Raw genomic sequence first — 13855 nt, forward strand, 5'->3', positions numbered from 1 at the left:
CCTTTCATTACAGAGCAGGCCCCCAGCAGCCAGGGAGATGGTGTAGGTGGAAGGAGGTCTAGTAACTATGCACACTGCTGTGGCTTTTTTACCATTTAAAAAGCAACTGCTAGGGTAAACCAACTCCTATCTTTGTATATGAAGACTCTCGAGTCTCTGTAGCATGTTACGTAAGCTTGGTTCTTAAGAGACAGACAGTTATTTTCCAGCTTGTCAGGTCTGGCTCAGACCGCAGGGGAAGTCATCAATCATGCAATGAACACGTTGGATTTTGTGGCCGAGCTGATCTACCATCTCTGCAACACATTTCTCTATCTAGAACAAACACACTTTCTTTCACAATCTTGATCTTTCACTTTTTTTGTCTTTTGCAGATGTTAACGTGATGCAGTTTATTCTCCCTGGGAAGGTAAGTCTCTCTGAATTACTCTTTCAAGAAATGATTGCCAGGCAAATGAAAGATCGTAATGTTATATTTTAAAAAGTGGGGTGAATTAGATGCTGATGGGCTAATAGCATTAGCACTTATGAATGATTTTATTAGCAGTAGCTAGAATGAAACCATGAGGAGACTGTGCAAGCTTCCACACGTGGATCTCTATTGATACATCCATGATCTACCCTGCAACATCTCTGGTATCCTGTTAGTATTCATATTACTGTAGGACCTACAGACCCCAGCTAAGATCAGGTCACATGGTGCTAGGCACTGTGCATACACATAATAAGAGACAGTCCCTTCCCCAAAGAGCTTACAGTTTAAAATAGACCGAAGGTGGGAGGGGAACAGAGACGGTATCTTGTCCAAGATCACACAAACTTATCGGCAAAGTCTGGAATAGACCTTCTGAGCCCCAGTTCTGGGCCTTCTCATTAGACTCCCCTAGTACTGGCTGGCTCAACCCATTTTATGTTGCTCAGTAATGTAACCCATGCCAGCTTGCTGGGGCACTCTGCACCCTTCTAGTGATGGCTGGACCATCTGGAGGTTGATGAGCCTGTGACAGCCTTGGCTCAGAGAGGTGGGTCTCTTCAGTTGGGCGTAACAACTCATGCACTGGCTGGAGGACAACAGCTCCAGTCTGATGGATTTTGAGATTTCAGAATTTGGCTTCGTTGGGCATCGGAATGAAACCTGAATGTTTTGGTTGTGTGGTGTTTTTTTTTTTTTTCAAATTTCGATTTCAACGGCTTTTGATTAGATGTTCTGTTCCATGTGTGAGAGAGAGAAATTTGAAATAAAGACATTTCAAAATGAAAAAGCAAAATGTTTCATTCCCCAGTTGTTCAGCTTTGTTTGAATGTTCCCTTCTCCCCTGTCCCGCCCCATTTTTTCCCCCGAAACAAAAATTCGGAAAAATTTACAGGACTCCACTAAGTGTTTCGAATATGATGGGGGAGCTGCATTTTCCAGGGGCAAACGGTTCCATTGACATTTTTCTGAGCTGTTCTAATCCAGAGATCTCCAGTTTGGTCCCTGCTTTTGACCATCCACACTCATGTTTTTCTGAGGCGAACAAAAGTCTGCTAGGGAGCACGGCAATCTCCGTTTTAGAGCTGCTGAAAAATGCGTCAAAGGTTTTCACCAAACAGTTTTTTTGTTTTTAAGACTTGAAAATTCTACAACAAATATTCACTGGAATTTCACTTTTTGAAATTTTTTGACCAACTCTCTCCGTTTTCATTTTTCATGCCACAGGCTCCAGAGTCTAAAAGCATCTTAATGTATGTAATGCATAGTGATAGGCACTGTACAGACACATAAGAAGAGAAATGATGATCATTAGAAGTGTGAGCCTAAGCCACCAAATTGGAACACTCAAGGAGTTTGAATCCAAGGTTTCAGAGTATCCTAGTAGAAACACGGGTCAGTAGTGAAATTTAGATTCAGATTCTGACCCCCCTCAGGTCCCTCCTCAAAGTTTGGGCATGTTCAGATCTGGGGGGTTGGTTCAGGTCCTCCTCTGAGGACAACACTTACATGTAGGATGAAATAATTGGTGGGGGAGAGGGGTCTAACCATTGCCTTCTATTGAATAGGCCTTCCGACCTTCTGAAGCATATGTTATCATTGTCCTCCTCTAGTGGTTGCAGCCAACAGAGAGGCTATACAATCTAATACTCCTACAGCTAATAGAGATGATTTTTTAGTTCAGGTGGCTTGGAGCACTAGGTCCTTGGGTTTTCTATTCCTGCTGTTGACCTTGAAGTCCAGGTGCCCCACAACCTGCGTGTGGGGAAGCTGACAGCTGTGAAGTCATGCTCAGTCTCCGAATCACTGGGATTGTATTGCACAGGCAGGTGCAAACTGTGGGCCCCGATCCTGCCATTGGACCTTAGTGCCTATCCAAATCCACAATGAGTTAAGAGTGCAGAAGTGGCTCTGAATTCAGGACTGGAGCTTGTGGCAGTTGCTATTGTAATGCTGGTGACTATGCTCCAGGCTGTTGCGGTGAAAGGATGCAAAATGCAACAATAAATAGAGAAATATCCAGTTTTTAGTACTTCCCATCCCCAATTGCATTGGCCCTCACTATGTCACAGGGTGTAATGTTTGTTCCATTTTGATTTCTACTGAGACCCTTATTTACATAAGGTGCGTTACAGAGCTGAACTGTATAATACACAGTAACTTACCCTGTGATGTAAACTATGCAGCGTGCATGGTAAGAATAGCCCTGCCCATTCACAAAATAGCTGAGATGCCAAGTACCAGTGGAGCCTCTTGAGAAATAATAATAAAAGGCATCATCATAATTACTAAAAAAGAAAAGATTATATCCAGCCATTTCCTCTATACCTGAGCTTTGCATAGTGCCAGATCTTGGTCCATTTGCTAGCACCTCCCATGCATTTACAAGCATAGCAGTTAGAAAAATTACTTTTCTATGAAAGATTTGGAAAGAGATGAACAATTTTCATTAATGTTTTGTTCACTGATTTTCTTTTTTTGGAGGTGGGGGAGTCGTTACAAAAAATTAAACCCACAACTGTTTGGTATTCAGTTGTCAAAAAATGGGGGGGATCATTTTTGGTTACTGAAATGTTTTCATTTTTCAATATCACTATTATTTTAGTTGTATTGCATTGGTGCCTTGGATTCCCAGTCATGGGCCAGGATCCCATGGTGTTAGGCGCTGTACAGACAGAACAAAACAATGGCCACTGCCCAGAGAGCTTCCCATCTAAGTACTGGGTGTTTTACTTTTTTTTGACACAAACACAACTTTTTTTTTATGAAAATGGAAGTCTTGGTGAAAAATCTTCAATTTAATCAAAAAGCCATTTTTTGTGGGGGGGGGGAGGGGGGAGTTTCCGTGAACTTTTTTCCAACCATCTCTCCTTACAGGTCCGGATCCTGCTTGGAAAACAGTGGCAAACCTCCTAAACCCTGACCCACAAAAAGAGGTGTGTGACTGTGTGTGAGACTAGTTCCATTGGGACTACTCGCATGCTTACATTACACAAGTGCTTAGGTGCCTTGATGGATGGCTGGAGCTCACTTGCCTCTTTTCACTTATTTATCCACTTATTGTTTAATTTTGGGGCACATCAGATTCCCTTTCCACAGTTCCTCTCCCCTACCTTATAATTTATATTCTACTCAACTAGGTATTTCATGGCCTGAGAAGACTTTTCATGATGATGTTCCCACCTCCATAGCAGTCAGCTCAAATCTTGCAAATTCCTTGGTGTCTAGGTTTTCAGCTGTCTGGATTGAGCGGTAAACAGTCTGTTAAATAATAATAACTTATAAATACTAAGTGTCTAATAAAACCAAACCTCTAATAAGCCCCCATTAAAATGCACGTTGACATTCTTTTTAATTTTTAAAGAGGCAAATGCATTTGTAATTAGCATTTTAACATTAGATTGGCCATGTTCCTAAGGTTTCTATTTAAATGCAAATTAAATCCTCCCACTGGAAAGCTAATCGGAGATGAAAATAGCTGGTAGGGGATGGGAATTTGCTTCCATGTGGAGTCATTTTAGTCATCTTGCTGTTGATTTCTTCATTTTTTATGGCCTGGTTTGCTTTAAAAATAGAGTTCCTATGTAGAACTGCATGAAACATCTGTAATAATTAACCTTGCTTGGTTCCTGACAACACTGAAAGTTAAGCTCAGACTCTCCGAAAGGTTTGCTAGCTTTCTGTAAACGTGTTAGAATTAGCCTGGGCCCAGTTTTGGATGATCTAGCGCTTGGTTTCACATAGTAATCAGGTCAGAGAGGAAGGATGGTCCTGGGTTAGGATCCTAGAATAGGATTTCGAAGTTTCGTTTCCAGCTCTGCCACGCACTCCTTGTGTGATGATGGGCAAGGCATCGGGGGCCAGATTTTTTAATGTACACCTCTACCCCAATATAACGCGACCCGATATAACACGAATTTGGATATGATGCGGTAAAGCAGTGCTCCAGGGAGGCGGGGCTGCACACTCTGGCGGATCAAAGCAAGCTCGATATAACGCGGTTTCACCTATAATGCGGTAAGATTTTTTGGCTCCCAAGGACAGTGTTATATTGGGGTAGAGGTGTATTTAGGCACCTAAAGATGCAAATGGGAACTTAGGAGGCTGGAAGTTAGGCGCTTAGGCCCTTTGGAAAATCCAACTAGGTGCCTATCTGCATCTGTAGGCATCTAAATACCTTTAAACATCTGGCCCTTAACTCTCTCAGTGCCTCAGTTCCCCCAAGGGGGACTCCTTGTCTGAGCTAAGCACACATGCAACCCATACTGAAAAGAAACTGAGTCTGTCTCCCTGTAGTGTCTGGTGTACATAACAGCTTAAAGAGGCTACTACAGATCAGATGATACTACCAGGGGACATTACAGGGCTGAGATTTTTAGGTCAAGTGATGGCTGCTCATGCTTTTAGATCTGAAGCGTGCTGGTTCAAACCCTACTAACTATCCAAGCCTGGGTGACTATACACAGATGTGCATGTGCTGTTTTAGGACGCATCCCGTGTCTCAAGGAGCTCATAGATTTAGGAAGTGGTATCCAGTGGGATCATCAACCATTTTCTCAGGCATATGTGAATGTGAGAAATTCAATGTGGAGAGAGTCAGCAAAAATAAGTGGTAAAGAGAATGAATTATGAGATTGTCATAGTTTAGGGAGCTCCTCAGTAGATGTTGATGTTGGCTCCAGGAAAAAACTGCTCTAGGCCATTATGCAAATATAACTTTGGGAAGTAGTTGCTGGGATATACTTTGAGATACAAGGTTGATTTGAGGAACATCTTTTATTGATCCAACTTCTGTTGGTGGAAGAGACAAGCTTTTGAGCTCCACAGAGCTCTTCTTCAGGGCTGGGAAAGTTAATCAGGGTGTCACAGCTGAATACAAGATGGAACAGATGGTTAAGCATAAGGAGTTAACGCATGTTGCAAGAAATTGTTCAAGATGAAGTGGGCAATTAACACCTCTGCAGTCACAGGACAAAGGAAAGTTAGTGGGTTACAGAGTGTTGTAATGAGATATAAAACCAGTGTCTCTATTGAGTCCCTGATTTTTGGTGTCTAGCAGAGTTATGAAATTTAAGATCCCAGGCTCCTCTTCTGAAGGTGTGTGCAGGTTTCCTTTGAGGATGAAGACTGAGAGGTCAGCTGTAGAGTGTTCTTTTTATGAAAAGTGATCAGCAGCAGATAGGGTGTTTTTGTCTTTTATCATTTTTCTGTGTGAGTTCATTTGAGAGTCTAGTGATTGTCTAGTTTCACCCACGTTCTTGTTGGGGCGTTTGATGCACTGGACAAGGTATACCACATGTTGCGATGGGCATGTGTAGGACCCTTGGGTCTTTGAAGGTATGTTGGGGGTGGTGGTGGGGGGAGTATTGACCATCACAGCAGTGGAGATATAGCTGCAGGTTTTGCATCTGTTATGACGGCCTGGTGCTGCTTTGAGTTGGTGGGGTGCTAGCTTCTGAAGATGAGCTTAGCGATGCTACAGGATTGTTTGAAGTTCCAAAAGAGAGGGTTTGGGAAAGACTTCTTTCAGGATGTGGTCCCCATGGAGTATGGGTTGTAACTGTTCGATGATACCCTGTATGGGTTCTAATGTGGGGTGGTAGGTGACAGCTAAGGGTGTGCGGTCAGTGGGTTTTTTTCTTTTCTGTATTGAAGCAGGCTCTTTTGCGGGATTAGGGTGGCCCGTTCCATGATGCGCTCTACTTCTCTCGTGGAATGTCCTCCTTTGGTGAAGGTGGTTTCAAGTGAATCCAGCCATCTATTAAATCTTGCTCGTCCTCCAGGGCTCTGACTCTAGCCAAACAGGCACAAGGGATCATTTGCATCTCTCTCCCCTGCCCCTAAAGGATCTAGGGTGCGGGCTGAGCAGCTGCCTAATGAGATGCTTGCTGAGACCTTGAGCTAAATTCAGTCCTGGCTCAAGCAGGCGAAACTCTCCACAAGTCAAGGGAGTTACATTTGTCTCTCCAGGGTTACCTTTTGCCCCTCTGTGTCTTATTGGAAACATCTCCTGCTTTTCATCTTTCCCATTTTAGTCCTTCCTTCTGCCTCCCTTTCCCTGTTGTTTTTGTTTTCCGTGCAAGTTCAGAGAGAGACCCTCTTACAAAACATCATGTGCTAGCATGGGGAGCCATAAAAGGCTTAGCATAGCTCTCATAATCCAGTACATGTACGTACACACACACACACACACACACACACACACACCTCTCTCTCTCTGACTTCGGGCACTGAGAAAAATACAGGTCACCACACCAGATGGGGATTCCTCTGACTCTAATAGTCTTTCATCTTCTGTAGGAAAGTGATTAGGTCCGTTGGATTTATGCAGCCAGTTGATTTTATTTCTCCCCCTGGAAACCCAGTTTGCTTCTTTCTTGGTTTACTTTCCTCTTAAACAAAGGCTGCAACCTCCAGGGAGAAGGAGAGAGACCAACGCACAGAGAGAGAGAATGGCTGTTGAGAGAAATGAGACAGAGGAACAAGGGAGGGGAAGAGAGATTCAGAGCTGCTCCTGCAGGAGCTAGGTGTCTGGACTTTCTTGTGTTAAAGTTGCAGAGCATTCTGAATAAAGAGCAAGTCTTCCTTGGGACCCACTGCTGCCTCTCAAAAACTGTAAGTACAAGACACTTTTCAAGTATTTCTTTGGCAGCTGAGAGAAAATTCCGCGCTCACTAGAGGTCATTGGGTTATTAGCGTGTGTGTATGAGTGCAAGCCTTGCAAGGGAACAGCTTCTTTCACACATGAGCATAGCTTTTAAGGTGCAACCTGAGATGAATCTTTAAGAGCATCGGTGTTCTCAAAAAGAAATGCGTGGGTCAGGCCAGGGTGGTAATTTTCTCTCAGTGGTTGCTTTTTAATGGCTTCAAAACTAAGGTTGCATTGTATATAAATTCTCAGAGGGTGCTTCTAGTTGGCATCTCCTGAGGCTATATCTGTGGGGCTGCGGCTCACTGTGCCACAATCCAAAGCCAGACGGTGTCAGCCTTTTGCAGTCCAGGCCAATCCTTGAAGGAAGAGGCCCAGATCCTCAGTTGGTATAAAGGGGTGAAGTCAATGGATCTATGTTAATTTACCCCAGTTGAAGATCTGGCCCAAGCTCCTTAAATTATATTTATAGAGATGGCCTAAATACCACAAGGCTGGGTGCCTCGCAAATATGATTAATGAGGCTGAAAGATATGAAAGTGAAACTTGCATATTTGATCCAGTGAAAAATAAAATGACTGACTTATAGAGAGCAACAGTAGTTATGACTGGGTGGGAATGAGGAACACAGCATGGGGATTAGGAAGATCAGGAAAGGGTCAGCGTTTGCTATGTGAAGTGGATTGTTTTTCTTTTGTAGGAATTGTAGCTCTGAGTCTCTCATTAGACAAATCCCAGGGTGAATCAAGCAGTCCAATAAATCTTGCTATGTCCTCCGAGGCTCCCCGGCCACACAGGGACGAGGGATAATTTGCATCCCTCTCTGTCCTAACAGGCAGAATTTCCAGAGGTGTGGTGCCCACCCCCTCTAAAAATCAGACTGTCATTTCTTTCCCTTCTGCCCCTGCTCTGGGGCTCCTACAGATTTACCCTTGCCCTGCTGTTAGCTGTGGAATATTTCCTTGCAAATGCTGTTCTGTCCTCCCGTTTAGCAACATCGGGAAAATTACATTTGGCATAAGACAGCAAATAACAATCTCCAGGGGCTGGTAATGGGGTTAAAACCAGGCAGGAAGTTAAATATTCATAGTCTGCTGTCTTTGCATTAAAACTGTGTGCATATAAATTAAGAATGAGCGACATGAACTGCCCATTGTAGCAAAGGCCTCTTCTCTCCTCATTCCCATTTACCAATACAATCTTTTCCCTCTCTTTCCACACCCAAAGCATCTTTTCCCCTGCACGACATTTTCCAGCCATGTAATCCTGGAAGAAATAGGGCTTGTCGGGGTTTTGTCGGGTTTTCTGGTAGCTGTCGAGAGACTTGATTCAACTTGATGGGAGGTCAGCAAATGTCAGATTTAACCAGAATATATATATATATATATATATATATATATATAATCTAGAAACCTCAGTTGTCAGGCCTTGTGCGAAGGGGAAATGATGTTGGCACCAGAGTCCCTGTTTTCAGAATGATTTGAAGCCTTTGCAGCTAAAATGTGGCATAAATTGGGGTTGTTTGAAAGCACAGGCTGGTAACTCAATACTGTGCGGGGCAGGCTAATCATCAAATAATACTCTAAGCTCATAGCTTTCAGATCCGCATATGGAAGGCCTTCCTATCCACAGATATTGCTGAGCTTAGCTGCACAGCTTTCTGCGAGGGTAGCAACAGCAGGGAGAGGCTTTATTTTTACAGGATCATGCCGTAAAGCATGGAAATCTTTAGGAGGAGGACCAGATTTCCAAGCGCTCAGCACTCACAAAAGGCGTCCGAGTTTCAAACAAGACACTGCTCCTATGTAGGCACCAAAAGAAATGGCCAGAGTTCTAGGGGAGCTCAGCAAGTTGAGTGCCCACTGGGTGCTGAGTGCTTGGAAATCTGGCCCCATTATGTGTGTTGAGCACTGAGAAATCTGGCTTGTTGCTTTTCTGAAAATCTGCCCCACAGTGTGTTTCATGCTTCGCTCATTGGCTATGTCTTCACTGCAAAAAAAAAGGTGTATTTAACATCAAGCTTGGTTTCTCAGTGTAAAATTCTGAGAGAATTTTTTACCTCCTAGCAGAGGTCAACCCCAGGTGGTGGGCAGAGAGTTGACCTTGAATAGCTGCATCAAGATAAAAACAACAATGCCTTCTTTCCACTAGGATTTTACATCGAGTAATATAAAAACCCTCTTCTGTTTGCAGTGAGAGCATAACCAACGAGGCCTGATTCTGCTCGCCTTGGGGCTTTTGTCACTGATGTCTATCGGCCCACGAATCGAGCCCTTGGCACTAGGTTCACCTTGGCTGAAATTCATCCAGAACATTCCATGCAACTACCCCAAAAAAGCACGTGAATTAAATGATATATATTTTTAGATGAGCCGAAGCAGCTGATTTTGATGATAGTGATTCATTTCAAGGTTTACAGGACATTTGCTTGTCTGGAACATTTCAGGACTCTGTGTGTTTATTTAAAATACATTGCATCCTGCCAACTTTTTTGCATGTAGTAACAGAACAAAAAAGGTTGAAGGAAATATTCACAATTATTCTCTTCTCCCTCCCCCCAATTTGGTCATATTTTGATTCTCCATAAGCTTCCTGCCGTGTTCTAGAAAACTGTGATTTTTTTTTTTTGTTCCTGTTGTATTGTCAGGAAGCTCCAAGTTCAGATGTTTAAAATGCTACTTTTTGCTTCTCTGTTAAAGGCATATGTAACAGGGTATGTTGGCACTATAAGGCAGGCCTACAGTCCAGTTCTTTTCTGAACATTTCACCAAGGTGAATCGATTGAGTCTCCCATCCCTCTTGCAGGTGCATTGCATTGAAAAACATTGAGTTCTTCTTCGAGTGCTTGCTCATATCCATTCCATTAGGTGTGTGCGCGCCGCGTGCACGATCGTCGGAAGATTTTTACCCTAGCAACACCGGCGGGTCGGCTGTGGAGCCCCCTAGAGTGGCGCCTTCATGGCGCTGAATATATACCCCAGCCGACCCGGCGCCCCCTCAGTTCCTTCTTACCGCCCCTGACGGTCGTTGGAACTGTGGAGCGCTGCTTAGCTGTTCTCCACTCTCCCTAGCTTAGTTCGCAGTTATAGTTATAGTTATAGTCCTAGTGTTTATAGTTAAATAGTTCAATAGTTTTAAGAGTTGTCTAGTTGTTATAATAGTTCAGGGGATTAAGGGGGTCGTCTCCCCCTTTTCTCCCCCGGCCGCGGGGCCGGGCTCATGCCCAACGCTCCCGGCTTCAAGCTGTGCGCCTCCTGCGCTAAGCCTATGCCCACGAGCGACCCGCACGATTCCTGTCTGAAGTGCCTGGGAGAGTCCCATCAAACAGATAAGTGCAAGATCTGTAAGGCCTTCAGACCAAGGACCAAGAAGGAGCGGGACTTTCGGCTCCGGCAACTCCTGATGGAGGCGGCACTTAGTCCGGACGCTCCATCTACAAGTCAGGCCCCGGCACCTAGCGCCTCGGTGCGCAGTGCCCCGGCGGCACCGGCCATGACGACCACGCGAGTGGCGTCAGATGAGCCTTCCCGGCACCGGACCTCGTCGGCACCGAAAGCACAGCAAGTGCCTCGGCGCCGGTCATTATCCCCAGGGCATAAGAAAGCCCATAAGACGGGGACCTCCGTGCCGAAGACGCTGGCTCCCCCAGTGCCGGGGGTAGAGCCGCGTACGCCGGTGGAGCACCGGAAACAGGTGCCTCCAGCACCGTCGACTCCGGCGCCGAGGCCGTTGAGTCCGGTGCAGACGGCGTCTCCGCCGAGGCAGGCGGTGATACAGTGCCTCCCGTCGACGCCAGAGACCTTCGCGGCGGCGAGAGACTTAATAGCTCTCACGGAGCCGGCACCGCCTCAACCACCGGCACCGACGGCACCGTTGCCTCGCCCGGTCCAGTCGAGGGGGAAACCTGCCTTGATGCGCCCTCCATCGCAAGGGCTGGAACCTCGGCACCGATCCAGGTCCCGAAGCAGGTCCCCATGCCGCTCGCAGTCCCGGCACCGAATATCACCTCGGCACCGGTCGTACTCGCGGCCAAGATCTTCTTCGCGGCACCGCTCTACGTCTCGGCACCGCTATGATCGTCGGCACCGATCAACATCGAGACGTAGTTCTCGGCACCGCTACGGTCGCCGCTCGACGTCGAGAGGCCGCTCCCGGTACCGGGCATACTCCAGGTCCTCGTCGAGGTCCAGATCCGACTCCCGGTACCGACGAGGTCATCGGCACCGGTCGCGGTCCCGGCACCGATCGCCGGCACCGCGTGGAGATAGATCATCTCCAGACCGGCACCGTGCGGCACCGCAGCCCACGGGAATCGTCTCGACGCTCTCGGCACCGCCATGGCCATCGAGATCGGGGTCTCGCTCCTCGGAGGACCTCTCGAGATCGGCATACCCCCCTCAAGGGCAAGCCGAGGAACAGGATTTGGGCCATTGGCAGAACATAACAGAGGACCATTCTCATGGCCCTTCTCACTGGTCGTTTTGGACCCCGTGGGCGTACCATCAGGCGCAAGGGGCTCCAGTTGCTTCGACCTCTCGCTCCGGTCACTCTGTTAGAAGGGCCCCGGAGTCCACCATCTCTCGGCCTCCGCCAGGGGGCATGGAGGCTTCCGTGTCCGCACCACCTGACGCCCTGGACTCAAGCGCGGGTGATGCTCCGGCCCAGGAGCAGGGAGCCCAGGACCCTCCCTTGGATCCTGTCCCACCGGAGGCATCTTCCTCTTCCTCTCCGGATGAGGCAGTGGCGGGCACATCGTGCACAGGTCCACCTCCAATAGATCTTCGGGCTCACCAAGATCTTCTGCGTCGGATGGCCCGTAATATGGACCTGCAGGCGGAGGAGATAGTGGAGGTGCACGACCCCATCGTGAATATCCTCGGAGCGGATGCCCCATCGAGGGTGGCGTTACCCCTGATCCGCACGATACAAGCCAATGTATCTACGATATGGCAGACTCCTGCCTCTATCCCACCCACAGAGAGAGGGGTGGAAAGGAAATACTTTGTTCCGTCTAAAGACTACGGGTACTTGTATACCCACCCCCAGCCGTGTTCACTGGTGGTGGCATCAGTGAACGCAAGGGAGCGCCACGGTCAGCAGGCCGCAGCGCCCAAATCGAAGGAGGCTAAGCGCCTCGATTTATTCGGCCGTAAAGTTTACTCAGCCGGAGGGTTGCAACTTAGAGCGGCTAATCAACAGGCGCTCTTGAGCCGCTATAACTTTAACTCCTGGAACTCTATGGGGAAGTTCAAGGAGTTGGTTCCCCAAGAGTCCAGGGAGGAGTTTGGAGCCCTGGTGGAGGAGGGTAAGAAGGTGGCTCGGACCTCCTTACAGGCCTCCTTAGACATAGCGGACTCTGCTGCGAGAACCCTGGCCTCAGGTATCGCTATGCGGAGGATCTCCTGGCTCCAGGTTTCGGGTCTGCCTCAGGAACTGCAGCAAACCCTGCAGGATCTGCCCTTTGAAGGACAAGGGCTGTTTTCCGAAAAGACGGACTCTCGCCTGCAGAGCCTCAAGGACTCCAGGACGATCATGCGTTCCTTGGGGATGCATGTTGTGGGCCCTCAGCGCAGGCCATTTAGACCGCAGCCTCAGCGCTTCTACCCCCCCCCGCCTCGTCAGAGACAGGACTCGACCCGGAGGCGAGGGCGAGGTGGTAGAAGAAGGTGGACCGGCCCTCAACCTGGTCAGAACCAGGGGCCACCTAGACCACCTTCAGGCCCCAGGCAGAACTTTTGAAGGTGCGGTCGAGGACGGCGCCCCAGTCATCCCACAGGATCCAGCCCCACCCTTTCGGGATCGCCTTTCCCATTTCCACCGGACCTGGTCCCTTATAACTTCGGACCGTTGGGTCCTTCGCACGGTGGACAGGGGATATGCTATCCAGTTTTCTTCAATCCCCCCCTCCTCCCCCCCTTCCCCGTCCCTCTTCAGGGACCCTTCTCACGAGCAACTTCTTATACAGGAAGTTTCCACGCTCCTTGCTATGGGGGCCATAGAGGAGGTTCCAGTGGAGTTAAGGGGCAGGGGATTCTATTCCCGTTACTTCCTCATTCCCAAGTCCAAAGGAGGTCTGCGACCCATCTTGGACTTGCGCGGACTCAACAAGTTCGTAGTAAAGTTGAAGTTCCGCATGGTCTCTTTGGGGGCCATTATCCCTTCCCTCGATCCTGGAGACTGGTTCACCGCCCTCGACATGAAAGATGCATACTTTCACATAGCAATTTACCCGCCTCACAGACGCTTCCTGCGGTTCGTGGTAAGCAAGGTGCACTACCAATTTGCAGTCCTTCCCTTCGGCCTATCCTCGGCCCCAAGGGTGTTCACGAAATGTATGGCTGTCGTGGCAGCGTACCTTCGTCGGCAAGGGATACAGGTGTTCCCGTACCTAGACGACTGGCTGGTACGCGGTCGCACCAAAGAACAAGTTCGAGATCACGTCCACATAATAGTGCACACATTCAACAAGTTGGGTATCCTACTCAACAAGGACAAATCCACTCTAGAACCTACCCAGAGAATAGAATTCATCGGCGCGGTTCTAGACTCCAGACGTGCACAAGCCATCCTGCCAGACAATCGCTTTTGCACCATCACGAGCCTCATTCAAGGACTCAAGGCCTTCCCAACTACCACGGTGAGGTCGTGCCTCACCCTGCTGGGTCACATGGCTTCCTGCACGTACGTAACCAGGCATGCCAGACTTCGGCTTCGCCCACTCCAGACCTGGGTGT

At 47.9% G+C, this 13855-nt stretch overlaps 1 protein-coding gene across 7 annotated transcripts in view; it reads left to right on the forward strand.

The window, feature by feature from the left end:
• The window catches only part of KLHDC8A (kelch domain containing 8A), a 42309-nt gene continuing 28454 nt past the window's right edge, over positions 1-13855 (forward strand). For 3 of the 7 annotated variants that reach the window (XM_065591519.1, XM_065591520.1, XM_042849003.2), the window contains exons 1-3: positions 7-114; positions 375-409; positions 6876-7087. The gene's annotated coding sequence lies outside the window, so the exon portion shown is untranslated. Of the gene's footprint in view, positions 115-374; positions 410-3349; positions 3409-6634; positions 7088-13855 lie in introns of those variants that run through there. The other 4 variants (XM_024109317.3, XM_042849005.2, XM_024109313.3 and 1 more) reach the window with 4 other exon arrangements.

The sequence above is a fragment of the Chrysemys picta genome, chromosome 4 (assembly GCF_011386835.1).
Source record: "Chrysemys picta bellii isolate R12L10 chromosome 4, ASM1138683v2, whole genome shotgun sequence".
Taxonomy (NCBI): Eukaryota; Metazoa; Chordata; order Testudines; family Emydidae; genus Chrysemys; species Chrysemys picta.